The sequence below is a fragment of the Candoia aspera genome, chromosome 3, assembly GCF_035149785.1.
Source record: "Candoia aspera isolate rCanAsp1 chromosome 3, rCanAsp1.hap2, whole genome shotgun sequence".
Taxonomy (NCBI): domain Eukaryota; kingdom Metazoa; phylum Chordata; class Lepidosauria; order Squamata; family Boidae; genus Candoia; species Candoia aspera.
The window spans coordinates 160056663-160072001 of NC_086155.1; the positions used below are offsets into that span (position 1 = coordinate 160056663).

At 41.5% G+C, this 15339-nt stretch overlaps 1 protein-coding gene across 1 annotated transcript in view; it reads left to right on the forward strand.

Annotated features, from left to right (window-relative positions):
- The window catches only part of LPIN2 (lipin 2), a 573775-nt gene that overhangs the window by 260127 nt on the left and 298309 nt on the right, over window positions 1-15339 (forward strand). The gene's annotated exons all lie outside the window — the stretch shown is intronic.

Below are 15339 nucleotides of genomic sequence, written 5' to 3' on the forward strand. Positions count from 1 at the left end.
GGGAAAGACTTCCTTAGAACACTGCTGTAGCTAGTTAGGAGACAATGAAAGTACTGACTTTTTAATGTTGATCATCATGTAAAATACAGTTAGAATTTCTATATATAAAACACTGTTACATATTCTGGAAGATGAGACAGATGCATGCTGCAGAGAATGCCTTATGTACAAGATTTGTGTAGCCTTAATTTAGGGGACCCTCTACAGGTTTCCCCTCAATCTGACATTACTAGCTCACGCATTTTTATGGAGAAATGAAATGTCTCCCAAGATATAGAGTAACACTAGTGAGTCTTGTGAGTCATTCCCTTTCCCTCCCCATAATTTCTCTCAGCAAAAGGTGAAACTATTATTATTTGAAGATATTACACATGCTTAGTTAGCCCCAGTGATATTTGCTAGTTGTTGATGCAGGATTTTACTTTGGGAGATAGTTATTTGTTGGCTGTGCACTCAAAAAGAAGTATAAGTGAAATTAATTGGAAATTAGGAACTTCGTAAAATCTGAGGAAGTGAAAATGTAAGTGAGAGCTTTGTGGCTGGACTTGAAAATTAATGAAGTCATTGGTCTAAGAGTGAAATGCTGTGCTGTTAGAAAGAGGTTCTGGATTACTGAAATTAGAAAATATACTGAAATTAGTGCTGGATACACTGAAGGGCTGTTGCAGAAGAGATCATTTACCTCAGAGAGGTAATGGTAACAGGAGGCGAGTTTACAATGCTTGATACAGAAGAAAGTGAGAGTACTGCAGCCACTATTACCACCAGAGCCATAGAATGATGGCCACTATAGAGAGCAGGATTTTGAAGTGTGTTAACTTGTTTCAGGTACTTTGATGAAGATAGCAGCCAGTGAGAGGAACAGTACCAGAAAAGTGAAAAGTGGAGAGTGGCTTGCAAAGTAGAAAGTTCTTAGCAGCCAGCAGAAAGGGGAAAGAAGGTGAATCTGAATAGTCACTGTGGGACTGTTCAGTTATTAGCATAAGGTACTGTACAGGTCTTCAACTGGTGCCAGAGGGCTGTAAGGATTTCTATGGGGTGAAAAGAAGCTCAGACTGAATCTTAAGATGGAACTGCTAGTAATCAGTAAACGTCTGGCAATCTGAAAACTTTTGTCCTAGTAGTTATTCTGGATAGGGTTATATTGTGCCTGATGCACCCTTCATGATCTGAAGATCCACCTGGACACATGGCTCCTGCCTAAGCAGTGGGTGGCAGCCATGTATAGGAGGACCTTCACTCACCTTTTTCTGGTATGCCAGTTACAATCCTCAGTAACTCAAGCTCCGATCACCACCCAACTAGACTACTGCAATGGTGGCCAGATTGCTGGTTGGGCAACTCCACCAGTGTAAGATAACCCCAGTTTAGAAGTTACTGCACTGGTTACCATTAGGCTTCCAGACTCAATTCAAAGTGCTGGTCATTTCCATTAAAATCCTTTATGGCACAGCACTGGAATACATCAGTCACTGCCTTGTCAGTTGAATTTGCCCATCCAGTCTGGTCATCCAGTGAAGGCCTGCTGAGATTCTACCCCCAGTATAAGATGATGGGCATCCTCTATGGTAACCCCCACTCTGTGGAGCACTCTTTCCCCAGTCATACCTATGGCTCCCATTCTTACATTTTGTAAACAACTACAATCTCTTCTACTTCAATGAGCTTTTGGCCTAGCTGATCTGATTAAGGCATCCAGTGTGATTATTTAGCTTGGAATTTGTCTATGATTTGAGTTAATTTTGCTTTAATGTGTTGTATGCTGCCGATATTCTTAGAATTGGGACAAGTTACAGATATTTACTTATCCATCCCTCCTGAAGCTAATTCTTGTCCATCCAGGTATTTGTAGGAGGACTCTAAACTTCCAGTAACATGTTGGTAAAGATTGTGCAGACAAGCAAAATCAATTCAATTGACATTTTTTTTCTCCTCAAAAATCTCATTGGCAGAGCAATTTGTAGCAACAAGTACACCATTTGGAAAGGTTATATTAGTAACAGATGTTGAGGGTTCTGTTAATATGGAAAACCTGCCTGTTTCTTATTCCTGAAATGTCATCTTGAGGTCTTTACAGACAACCTAATTATGTGTCTGATTCTTAAGGAGCTCTTCATTGCAAAGAACCCTCTCTGAATCAAAATGGAAAAGAGGGATGATGGTAAATAACTCCAGAGGCAATGCAGATGTTCAGGCTCCCTATGCAAGCATGATAAGTTATCTCTTGGTTAGATCATTTTTATTGTCCAGTCATTTATAAAAAAATTCCCAATGAAGATATAATTGTTTCATTTAAAAATAATGGTACAAGACATTGAGTCTGAGACCAGCTGTGACACTTAAGTATTTCCTACTCTGATGAACCAGACAATCAAATAATCTAATTAGTCTCCCCATGAGAAGCAGTCAGAAGTCTGATAGCTTCACTATTTAACAATCAATAAAATGGCAACATAGTAAAATATATCCAGGCAAGGCATCTGTACTGTAAATGCATTAGTATGAAAAAAAGGAGCACCATAAAAGCCTGATTACTTAAATCTTAATTTGCAATGGTTAGTAATTAGCAAACTGTGTTTAGCATTTTTCATAACATTAATGTCTGAAAAGTGAAAGCAAGCAGTAGTCACATTAGCATCTCTGTGGAAAGACTGCATTACTGGATTACTGGGGCTACTTGTTAGTTGATGTAAAATGTCAAAAGCTATAATGATAGCACTGAAACTCTGCCAGTTTACTAGAATTGATGTTGGAGCCAAGAACTGGTAAGTTATAAGAATTTTTCTCTCCATCAGTTGTTCTTTACAGAGAAATGATGTCCCTCCAGCCCAAATAAGATATCTGCAGCTGGAAATGAATGTAATAGAAAACATTGGATATTTTTTTCTCAATATCCATTCATTATTTTCCTTTCTCCTTTTTTCTGTTTCAGTCTCTAGTTTCTTCCCAGCAACATGGGAGGGCTACAGATTCTCATTGGATACAGCAACTGTAGGGCTGCAGATTCTCCACAAGAGATAAAAAGAATATTTAAACTGAGCAATCCCACTGTTCTTTTTGGCAGGATCCTCCTTAACTCTGGATGCACAGATTATTTCCATGATAAAAAGTGCTCCCCCTTCTCTCCCAATACTTTCTACTCTTCCATCTACAATAAATTATTAGATAGTATAGTCTTAGTATGCTGGATTCTATAATTTGAATTAATAATTTAAAAGATCACCATAATTAAAGAAGCCTCATTCAATCACTGCTGTACCTCAGAACTAACAGTAGGCCCCTCCTGCAGATTTCCTCCCCAATTTCCCCTATGGTTCTATATAGAAAGTAAAGTCTTTTTATTTATTTATTTATTTGATTTCTATAGCCACCCATCTCAGCAAGTGACTCTGGGCGGCTTTTAAAATCTGCAAGAAAAAGGGAAAACTCTCTTGGGAAGTTTGACCTATTAATGAAAGACAGTATATTTTAAGGGAAAAAATGGTGCATTTGGAAAGTCAAGCAAATATAACTACCTATGTGAAACCAAGGGGATTTGAGCTAAGTAAAAACATTCAACCTGAATAAAATTTATTTGTACAAAAAAATAGAACCAGACACACACCATTCATTTAGCATAAAAACAAAGACCAATAATTTATTAGCATGTATTTGCTAATAAAGGTTCAAAGTATTGTTGTGGCCAAAACCTGGCTCATCTAAAGCAACCAAATCACCTTGATGATACAACATAATTTTATTAGGGATGCAAACGATACAATGTATTCTGGGCTCCCAGCAAAGCCTTGGCAGCTTGCTGGGCAGCCCTGAGCAAAAGCAGAATCACAGCTTGGCCTACTACCTTGCAAAGACAAGACAAAGGAAAAGACAGACACAGTGTAAATTACAGCATGATGTTGGAATGTTTTTGATAAACCCAACTGGGTGACCTTTTTATTATTTCTCCGTTCGGACTAGATTGGCATGTCAGCCATAATATTTTTGAGATATGGCCAGTGAATATAAACAATTTAGTTTACTGGGCCACTGGATCCCGACTGATTCTTCCCCCGTCACCACTCAAAGTCAATTCAGCTTGCTGTGAATGTTTTATTACAAGGGAACTTAAGCAATTCACATGTATGGGGGGCTGTCTCATGGGTTTGATAGTGAATGCAGCTCACATGTATATGGGGGGTTACCTTTTACTACCAGTATTATATTACAAATTAAGCTTTCTCAAATACCTTATCTGGGCAACATCTGGTCCCACTCAGCATGGAGTAACCAGCATCTACTTGGGGATACTATGTTTCTACTGAGGCCTCTGGAAAGTATTTGACTCCATTATAAACTCAGGAGGTGAAACCTCTAACATATCTTGCCCCATCTCATTTTCCCTTGTAAATACAATACATGAGTGGTAGACACTGAGATTTGTACTCCTCTGAAAGTACTATCCCATTTTGAAATCAATATTCACTTTATTTATGCTGTCCACCTGCATTTAAGCATACCTGTGGAAAAGTAGCCTACTGTCCTATTTCAGGATTCAAACTCACATAGACAGCTGCTAGGTGAGGACAGCAATTTACTCAAGGCTGAGTAGATAACCAGCAGACAAGGAAAGGAATGTAAATCAATACAGAGTCTCTGGGAGAGAAAGCTTGCCTAGGTAGTTTCACTTTCAACAGGAACATGTAGAAAAGAACTCAGAATCCAACCTGAAGTTCAGAGAGCCAAGTCAGGTTTGTCAGCCAGTCCGAAGATCAGAGTTTCAGGGTTCGTGAGCAGAATTCACAGGCATAACACACCAGACCAGACAGTTGTTTCCAAGAGAGAAACATAGGTCAGGATTGCCTTTTAAATCAGGCTGCAGCCAGCTATCTTCAATTAAGAGAGTTATTCCCTTGCTCATCAAGGAGCCTCGGGGTCTTTGCTCTGCTCTCCGCTTCACTTGCCAAGTCTGAGGGCTTGGAGGCTGTACCTCCTTATCTGACTGCTCCAGCTGTTCTTTACTTAAAAGACAGTTAAAGGATAATATTAGAAATGTGTTGGATATTTTGAAATACTTGGAGCATCATAATAAAAAAAACAAGCTGCATTGATTTTCTTAGACGCAGAGAAGGCCTTTGACAATTTGAACTGGACTTTGACAATTTGAACTGGATATAACTTGGAAGATATGAATTTTGGACAGAATTTTATTAAATTGGTAAGATCAATTTGCACTTCACAGAAAGCACAAATAATTGTCAATGGAGATCTAACAAAACCCTGTGAGATACAAAAAAGGACAAGACAGGGATACCCGTTGTCTCCTCTCCTGTTTGTTTTAGTTCTTGAATTCTTGAACAGAGGTATAAGGAAAGATGAGAGAATTGTGGGAATAAAGATTAAAAAAGAGACTTAAAAGTTTTTTTTAAATTTATTTATTAAATTTATATGCTACCCATCTCACTATATAAGTGACTCTAGGTGGCTTACAAGTAAAGGAGCATAAAAGTCTTACAAAGAAATATATAAAGTTAAAAAGATGGAGAGAGCATACTCAACCAACCAACCACCCCCAGGGCTGCCTACCACTTTTGGATCACCACGCTAGCTGGCAGAGCCAGGTCTTAACACTCTTCCAGAAGGCTTGAAGAGTGGGGGCCAACCTCATCTCAGGGGGCAAGATGTTCCAAAGGGCAGGGGCAACCGCAGAAAAGGCTCTCCTTCCAGACCCCATTTGCTGATGACTTGGTTTTGGTTTTGGAGGATCCACTAAAGGCAATAGAAACATTAATGGGATAATTAAGAGAATTTGGTACATTAGCAGGTTTTTAAGGTTAATAATCAGGAGATGAAGTTGTTAACAAAAAACATGAAAATAGAGGATCAAACAGAATTGATGAATAAAATGGGTTTTAAAATAGAGAAAAAAGTAAAATATTTGGGTATCAGTATGACAAATATGAATTTTATGTTATTTCAAAATAATTATTGTAAGACATGGAATGAAGGTTTAAAGGACATTTTAAGAAGGGAAAAACTACAACTGTCATTGTTGGGGAGAATTTCTGTGATAAAGATAAATGTTTTGCCTAGAATGATTTTTTTTTTCAGACAATACCTGTTTTGGCAACTGATGAACCATTTAAACAGTGGCAAAAGGATATATCTAAGTTTGTATGGCAAGGGGAAAAGCCACATGTTAAATATAAGATGTTACAAGATGCAAAGGAAAGTGGAGGATTGGGTTTACCTGATTTGAAACTGTATTTCACAGCTTGTTGTTGGTTTGGATGAAAGAGTGGGTGTTGCTGAGAAATAGAAGGCTTTTGGAATTAGAAGGCCATGACCTGAGATTTGGGTGGCATGAATATTTGTGGTACTATAAAGTCAAGGTTAATGTGGATTTCAAAAATCATTATGTTAGACGTGCCATAATGAGAATATGAAATAGATACAAATCCAGGCTGTGCCTGAAATTTTGTGGCTCTCAGCACAAGAAGCATTCTATAGATGAGAAATAATAGGCAAACACAAATCGTTAACATTTATTTATTTATTTTCTATCCCACCTTTATTATTTTTTTATAAATAACCCAAGGCTGCGGAACATATCTAATACTCCTTCCTCCTCCTATTTTCCCCACAACAACAACCCTGTGAGGTGAGTTGGGCTGAGAGAGAGTGACTGGCCCAAGGTCACCCCTCTGGCTTTCCTGCCTAAGGCGGGACTAGAACTCACAGTCTCCTGAATATAAAATAAAATCAAGAGAACAACTGATAGCAGGGGGACATAGTTTTCAATGCTTTCCTTATTTACAGTTATCAAAAGGTTTAAAGTAGATAAAAGAATTTATGGTATTGAACATTGTAAGACCAATTTTGAAACAGAATTGTGTACAGATGATGAACATGTGATTGTTAAAATGTATACACTTTTATTGAAATTTGAAACAAGAAGAGCAAGTTAAAGAATGTATAATAAAGTGGGCTAAAAATTTTGGTTACAATATACAGATGGAACAATGGGGAAATATGTGATTGAAAGGACTGAAATTTACACTATGTTATAATCTTAAAAAGAATGTTTACAAAATGATGACATATGACACCAAAAAAATTATCTAGAATGTATAAAGGTGCTTCAAATTTATGTTAGAAATGTGAACAACAAGAAGAGTCATTTTATCATGCTTGGTGGATGTGCAAAAAGCTAGAAAATTTTGGGTTCAAATACATACAGTGATTCAGAGGATTTTATAGATTAACATTCAACTGAAACCAGAACTTTTCCTCTTGGGACTGATGGATGAACAGTTGGAAAAAAGTCATGGAACATTGTTTTTATATATGATAACTGCAATAAGATTATTTTACACCGGAAGATGGAAAGATTTGGCAATATCTGTGACAGAAGAATGGTTGGTGAAGATGACAGAACTTGCTGAAATGGCCAAACTGACTTGTTTGATTAAAGAGAAGACAATACCTACGTTTATTGCTGACTAGAAATCCCTTATGGACTTTTTGCATAAAAAAGAAAAAAATGAACTTGTGATTCATGGCTTTGATGATACAATACAGTATAGAAAGAAGAGAGTCACAATATAACTAGAAAGAGAGGTCAATTTATAATTGTACTTATAACTGCTGTAAAGAAGGTTGGAAGCCACTTCTTTATAACTTCTTTTCTTTCTTTTCTATTTTTCTGATACTTTTTCTTTTTGCCCTTTTTCTTTTTTCTTTTTTACTCTATTTTAGTTTGTATTAGTCTTATTCTTATGTTTAAAATCTTCAATACAATTATATGAGAGACCTGAAAGAACAGGTTAGGGATAGATTGTCATGCAGAAAATCTATCTACGTGGTCGCTAGGAGTCAAAAATGACTTGATGGCACATAATCAAAAATTCATCCATAATAATTAAATTAATGTTAATGATTAATCTCTATTAATTAAATTAATATTAATGATGCCAGAGATTGGGCCACTGATCTCATTTCATATTAGTGAAAAAACAGCTATGTACTTTTAAATTTTAACTCCAGGTAGCTGCTCTTGTCTCTTTGTGCTATTTACCAATAAGCATTTATTCTTGAAACCATTACTCAAAGAGAGAAGTGACCTCAACATGTTCTAGCAGGTTTCTGCTGGTCTTTTTATGACCCTCAGCCTTAGAAACTGAAAGCATGTTCCAGTTTTAAGAATGAGACTGTACAAAATGAGTAAGTTGTTAACTTTGTGCTTCTATAGCAGGACTCTTGTCATTGCACAATTGCCAGAACTGAGTATAACATCAGACTGAAAGGAAGAGATGGCAACCAGCAGATTAGGAAAAGAAAAATATTGAGAAACAGGACAAGCATATGGAGCAAAAATAGCTGCTAACAGGGCGGCAACTAGGGTCTGTGTCACCTGGGGCAAACATGGATTCTGAGCCCATTTTGGCGCCCCCCCAGCACTCATTTTGGTGCCCCCCCAGAGCTCATTTTGGCGCCCCCCCAGCACGGCACCCGGGGCACATGCCTCGGTTGCCCCCCACCAGTTGCAGCCCTGGCTGCTAACCCCCAAATGCACATTTTTTAATGATTATATTTGGTATGTGTGTGTGTTTTTCCATTTTTTAACTTTGTTCTTTTTTTTAGTTTGATGTTAGTTATTTTTAAGTATTTTTATGACTGATATTGGTATATGATTCCCTTCCTCTTATAATTCTTACCTTCCTATGATAATACATTTGCAATGATAAAAGAGGGTTTTTAAAAAAATTTATTATTTTGCATAGACTTCAGTTTTAAGCAACCTGAAAGTTTGTCCCTAGATATTAGAGCAGCTTATCTCTTATTTGCCTAGCTCCATTGATATATAAAGAAATCAGTAATCCAAAGGGAAAGCAAGAATGGCTGTGTGGATTGGAAAAAAAACTTGTATCCAATTCTGTTCAGATATATTTATGCCTAATCCTATTGATTTGAATAGGCCTTGATGTCGAGAAAACTGGTAAAGAATCAGGCAGTTTGTTGAAGAATTACTCATCAGGATAAACATGATAAAGCAAATAAGATCTATATTTACTTTTGATATCATTGCAATGACTTGTGGCCTAGACAAATAGAAATATATTTGTGATAACAAATGTTTTACTGCTCTACATACAATTTCAGACAAGTCACTTTGCAAATATTCTTTCCCTGCACTGAAAGTCATATAAATAGCTTTGCAAGTTTGCAAAAGTGCACAAATAATATAATGAAGAAACAATTAGTGTAGGTTATTTCTGAAAACATACCACATGGGCATCTTATTTCTTTAAAAGATTATATGACAAAATATGATAAATTAGAAACTCTTCTGTATGCAAAGGTCCAATTTATCACAAAAATAGTGAGCATAAGCCATTTCCTGTGTCTGAGGCAAAGTATATTGTTTTGCACTGTTTTTTTAGAATCTTGTGGAGCTGTCAACTTACACTGTACTTCATTTCAGCTTTACTGTATTGTTGATATTATATATCAAGATTGGGGAAATGGATGTGGCCAAGGGCTGCATCCATTTAGCCACCTGCCCTATCAGTCCATGTGATATCAGAGGATGGAATTAATAGTTATGTAAGTTATCTCACTTAGTTGCACTCTGCTCTTGGAAACCAGAATGCAACTAAGCAAACTGGGAGCTGCCACCCTATGCAAAGCAAGGAGTCATAACTCCCTTGCTCACTCTGTACAAAGCATCTTAGACCAAGCTAAATCCAAAAACGCTAGGGAATTCCTGGAAGCTTGGCATTCAGACAAATCAACCATCAATAGACACACAGAGATAAACCACATTTATACACCATTCAAAAGAGACGAGAAAAAAAGCTAAGAAGCAAAAAAAAAAAAAGACCAGAACACATCCGCTCCAGCAACCAACATCCAGATAAGCAGGGATTAATACCAGACAAACAATCAAGCAGAAAACAATACCCTAATCAAGAAACTACCACGGAGAAAACCACACCCCCACCAATACTGGCAGGGCAACCTACTGTATATAAACAGGGAGCAAACCCCACACTCACTCTCACTGATGATGTTACCTAGTTTGGTAATGAAGCATCTGCAAGCAAAGAACCAAGTTCAGAGAGCACCAAAGACTCCAGCTTGAATTGTGTCTGGAAATGAAGTAGCAGCTGGTGCATTTAAGTTGACAAATGAAATAGGCACAGATCCATATAACATGCATCTGCTGTTCCTTTAAAGAGTTACAAATGGCATGGACAAAACATTTCCTGGTGGGAGATTAGACTGAGTGAACTATCCATGTCATCCATTGAGTTTTACAACTAGATGTCCAACATAGTTTCTCAGGTCCAGGCATTTGCAAGAGAAAAACTACAAGCCAACATTCCTCAACAACCCAGCTACTTTTTCGATTTCATACACACTGACCACAAAGATCTGAAGATGACTTCTGCCTTATTATAGTTCCCCATGCATGCTGAGACATCTAAGTTAATCCAGTTGAATGTATTTGGAAACCCTCTTTAGACCTTCATTCAAGAAGAAGTAGAGACTCTGAGGGCAGAGTCTGTGTTATGCTTCCACACCTGTAGCTCTAATAAGATTACCACAAAAGTCAATGTGTTCTTGGCTGAGTATGCATACGGCAGTAGCCCTAGTTTCCTCATCATTTTTGTTTTGGTTAAACTCAATCAATATATTGAATAACATTTTTAATTAAACATTTGGCTCTAGCATCTTTTTGTGACAGTAACAATGCTGAAGCTATCAGAAGTTGCCATGGAAACCAAATTCTGCAAGGGGAATGTCAAATCTGTAGTAACCTAAATACTCCTTATGCAATTTACTGTCCAAAAAATTCCATGAACAAGACAGCTCAAACAGAAATAACTGTTCTAGAGGGAAAACAGGTTGATAGATTTCTTTTGAAAGGCACTGAGAGATGCTTATATTCCACATGTTGTTTTCTCTGCAGTGTAGTCCATAGTCTTTTCCTCAATGACTTCACATTTTTATTTTAAAATATGTACTTAAGGGTGGTAATACTGAGTCCATCTTCATGAGTTACATTTGTTAAAGTCACATTCCCAACTTGACTGGTCCCTTGTGTCTAGCAGGAAGATTTACCCAATAAGTTTTATTGTTATTATTTGGTAACATTTTGCTGTAGCAATACCTTTAAATCCTTACAGCAAAACACATAAATCATTTACTGTTACCACCCTTCTTACGTCATTACACTTTAACTCTGTATGTTATATTTTATCACCTTAATCTCTCCTTGTAGCTTTATGGTGCATTTCAATAGGGACAATTTATCTATCACTTTTATTTTTGCTATTATGAATATTTGTGAGATCCTTAATATTGTATCTGTGATGGTTGCCCTGCTCCCAAAGAGACACGGACTCACTTAGATAGGGCTAATGATTTCCGGTTTAATGGGAACAGAATGCATACACGGAAAGACAGGAGTGGACACATGGCGTGCGGGATATCCTGTAAATACCCGCGGTGCGGACCTGGCCCTTCTCCACCCCCCATTGTCCCACAGTCCGGATCTGGATTCTTGATGGGCGATCAGGGTGCGATACCGGGGTCTCGATGGGCGATCGGGGGGATTATCACTGATCGCCTCTGTCTCCTTCCCGTGTCCGGCGCAGGTGCATCCCCCAGGGTAATGCAGAGATGCCCGGGAGATATGATGATGGCTTCTTTGGTCAGGGCAAAGGTATGCTTCCTTTGTCCTTTAATTGCATTTGTACCTGAGTGTTTAAAGGATTAGTATGATTCCTTCCTCCTTCCTTCCCTTATCCAGAAAGGCATGTTCCCCGTTGTGATGCATGACTGTATTGCAACGGGGGACATGACATACTGCCTCCCCAAGAAAAACTTCAAGGTGCTGGTTTGTCAGGATACGCTTCATGGAAGCGTTTGACAAGCCGCTGCGCTGAGACATCCCGAGCCTGCACCCACTCCAGTTGGGGGAAATGTCTCCAGCGGACCAGGTACTGGAGGGTGCCCCATAGCCTTCGGGAGTCTAGTACCTCCTTGATTTCAAAATGCTGTTGTCCATCGATCATGATGGGCGGAGGCGGGGGGGGGGGTTGTCGTTGTGCCACTTTGAAGGGGTAACCGGTTTCAGTAAGGTACATGGAACACCGGGTGTATGCGTTTCAAGTTGTGTGGCAATTCTAACTTGAAAGTTACCGGGTTGATTATTTCCACTAGTGGAAACGGGCCAATGAACTTGGGGGCCAATTTCTTGGAGGGCTGCGGAGACTTAATTAACTTAGTGGAGAGGTAGACCTTATCTCCCACTTTGAAGTCTGGCTGCGCAGCTCTGTGGTTGTCCGCATACCGCTTGTAGGTTGCTTGAGCTTCGGAGAGAGCCTGCTTAATGACTGGCCACACGTTGGCTAGCTGTGCCGCCCAGTCATCTGGGGAACAAGGCGGGGTCTCTGGCTGTGGCAACTCTGGGATCGGGACAAAGTCTCGACCATAGACCACCCGGAAGGGGGTGTGACCCGTGCTCTGGTGCACTGCATTGTAATATGCCACCTCAGCAAAGGGGAGTAAGTCTACCGAGTCATCTTGCTGGTAACTTATAAAGGAGCACAAAAATTGCTCCAGGGTGGAGTTAAGGATCTCCGTAGAGCCATCCGTGTGGGGGTGCCAAGCAGTGGACAGTGCTTGCTTAGTTCCAATTAGCTTCAAAAATGCCTTCCAGAATTTAGAAGTAAATTGTGTACCCCTATATGTCACCAAGCGGGAGGGGGTACCGTGCAATTTATAGATGTGATTTAAAAAGAGGCGTGCCAGCTGTTGAGTGGAGGGAATGGAGGTGCATGGGACAAAATGTGCTTGTTTAGAAAAGATCCCCTGTAGGTGCTTGGTAGAAGCCGTCTGTGAAGGTGATTGTCCTGGTTTCCCAATTTATGTATGGGTTCCTTCGGACCAACCACAGGATGCCCAGGATGATTAAGGGTTGGCCCACCGGTGCTACGACAAATTGCAGTCTCCCCCTGTGGCTGCCGAGTTGCAGCGCCACTTTGTCAGTGAATTGGGTGACCGGGCCCCCTCCCGCCACTGAACCATCCAATTGGGTAAACACTATGTGGTGCTGAAGTGGATAGTAGCGGAGCTTTAAATCGGCCACTAGGTCCGGGCGCATTAGGCACCTGGAACAGCCGGAATCGATTAGGGCCCAAACTTCGATAGACTTCACCTTGGACTTTAGTTTCACCTTGACATAGAGGGTGGGACAGTTGGCACTCACCCAGGTGTCGCTGCGCCCATTCTCCTCCTCCACCTGCCCTCTGGTGCTTCTTAGGGCAGGTGGCTGGCGTTTCCCACCGGTTCTTCTTCGTCGCTCTCCTCTTCTTCAATGGAGTAAGGTAGATCTTTTGCTCTGATCTCTCCACTGGCCGCTGGCATCTTTTTGGGTGCTGCAGGTGGTTTGCCCGGCAGTTTTCTTGGTCTGTCAATGGCCTTTGTTTTCAGGCAGGCTGCTGCTTTGTGGTCCTCTTTCCCACATCGAAGGCATGCCCCTTGGCGAACCATCGCTCCCTGTCCTCTCTCCAGGTTTGGGGTGCTGTTCTCACCGGTCCTGCAGCGGTTCGGGGTCCTTTTGCCATTGCTGCTTGTTGCGCTGTCCTTTTGGCTTGCAGGAAAGTTTCCTGGGCATTTTCCGCCTTACCGGCCAGCTGTATCCACTCAATTAGAGTGTTTGGGTCATCTCTGCATAATGCCCACCTCAGAACGTTCAAGTTCAGACCCTCTTTGAAGCGTTCAATTAGGGTAGTCTGCGACCAGTCCTGCACCTTTCCCGCCAGTGCTTGGAATTCCATGGCATAATCTGCCACAGATCTTTGCCCTTGGCTGATTCCCCTTAGGGATCTTTTTGCTCTCTCCTTCTCCAAGGGATCTCTGAAGTGTAGATCCAGCACCCAGAAAAACTCGTCGATGTAATCGAGTTCTGGGGCATCTGCCTGGCATAGCTGGACATACCAGTCAGCCGCCCTTCCTTTGAGTTTGTTTGCTATGGCATTGATTTTGCCCTTTTTCAAATGGAAATATGGTCCATATTCCTCCATGTAATTTTTTGCATTTGTGAGGAAGAATGATAGTGTGGCTGGGTCCCCGTCGAACTTGACCCCGAGGTCTTTCACTCCCACTCCCGGTGGGCTCCAAACCACGTCTGGTCGTCTGGGTGTACCTCGGGCTGCTGGGGTTCTCCGGTCATGGTGTGGGGATTCCCTCAGCCAGGCTCCGGGTGGCGTTGCCTCCGTCTCGTGCCGGCTCCAGCCTCTTCCCAGTTGTCGCATCTCCAGGGTGGGAGGGGGGGAAGATGACCTCCTGGCTGGTTCTGCGTGGTGACCTCTGCCCGATGCTGCCTCAGCTTCCTGCCATCTCCGTCCTCGCCCCAGTTGTCGCATCTCAGGGATGGGAGGGGGGGGGTGATGAGCTTCTGGTGCCTGGCTCCGGCTCACCCCGACCTCGGGATTTCCACTCGATCGAGAGTCTCAGGAGCAGCTGTTCGATTGACTGCAGCCTCGATTCCACTGTGCTTAGCCGCTCATCTGTCTGGAAGCCGTCCTCGGTCCGACCGCTCCGGCACCTTCCCTCAGCTCCTGCGGTTGTTGGGGACAGCTGGTCCCGCGGCTTCTTAGATGCCCCAAACGTTCTGGGCAGGGATTCCACCATCTCGTCCAGGGTGACCCACTCGCCCTGCGACTCTCTGGCAGCTTCGAGGGTCCTGCTCCTCCTGGTCTCCTCCTCCTCCGAGCTTGATCCCGAACCCTCCTGGACTTTGTGCCATCTGGGAGTAGGGTTCTTGCCGATCGCTCATGCTGCGGAGTCCAGTGACCCGTCACTGGTCCTCGGGTAGCCGCCTATTCGTGGGTTGAGTTTGTCCATCGCCAACTTGGGTCCCTCACAGATGAGATCTGGATTGGTGCTGGTGGAAAAAAAAAATTTTTTTTTTTACTCCTGTCTTTATGTGATGGTTGCCCTGCTCCCAAAGAGACATGGACTCACTTAGTTAGGGCTAAGGATTTCCGGTTTAATGGGAACAGAATGCATACACGGAAAGACAGGGGTGGGCACATGGCGTGCGGGGTATCCTGTAAATACCCGCGGTGTGGACCTGGCCCTTCTCCACCCCCCATTGTCCCACAGTCCGAATCCGGATTCTTGATGGGCGATCAGGGTGCAATACCGGGGTCTCGATGGGCAATCGGGGGGATTATCGCTGATCGCCTCTGTCTCCTTCCCATGTCTGGCACAGGTGCGTCCCCCGGGGTAATGCAGAGATGCCTGGGAGATATGATGATGGCTTCTTTGGTCAGGGCAAAGGTATGC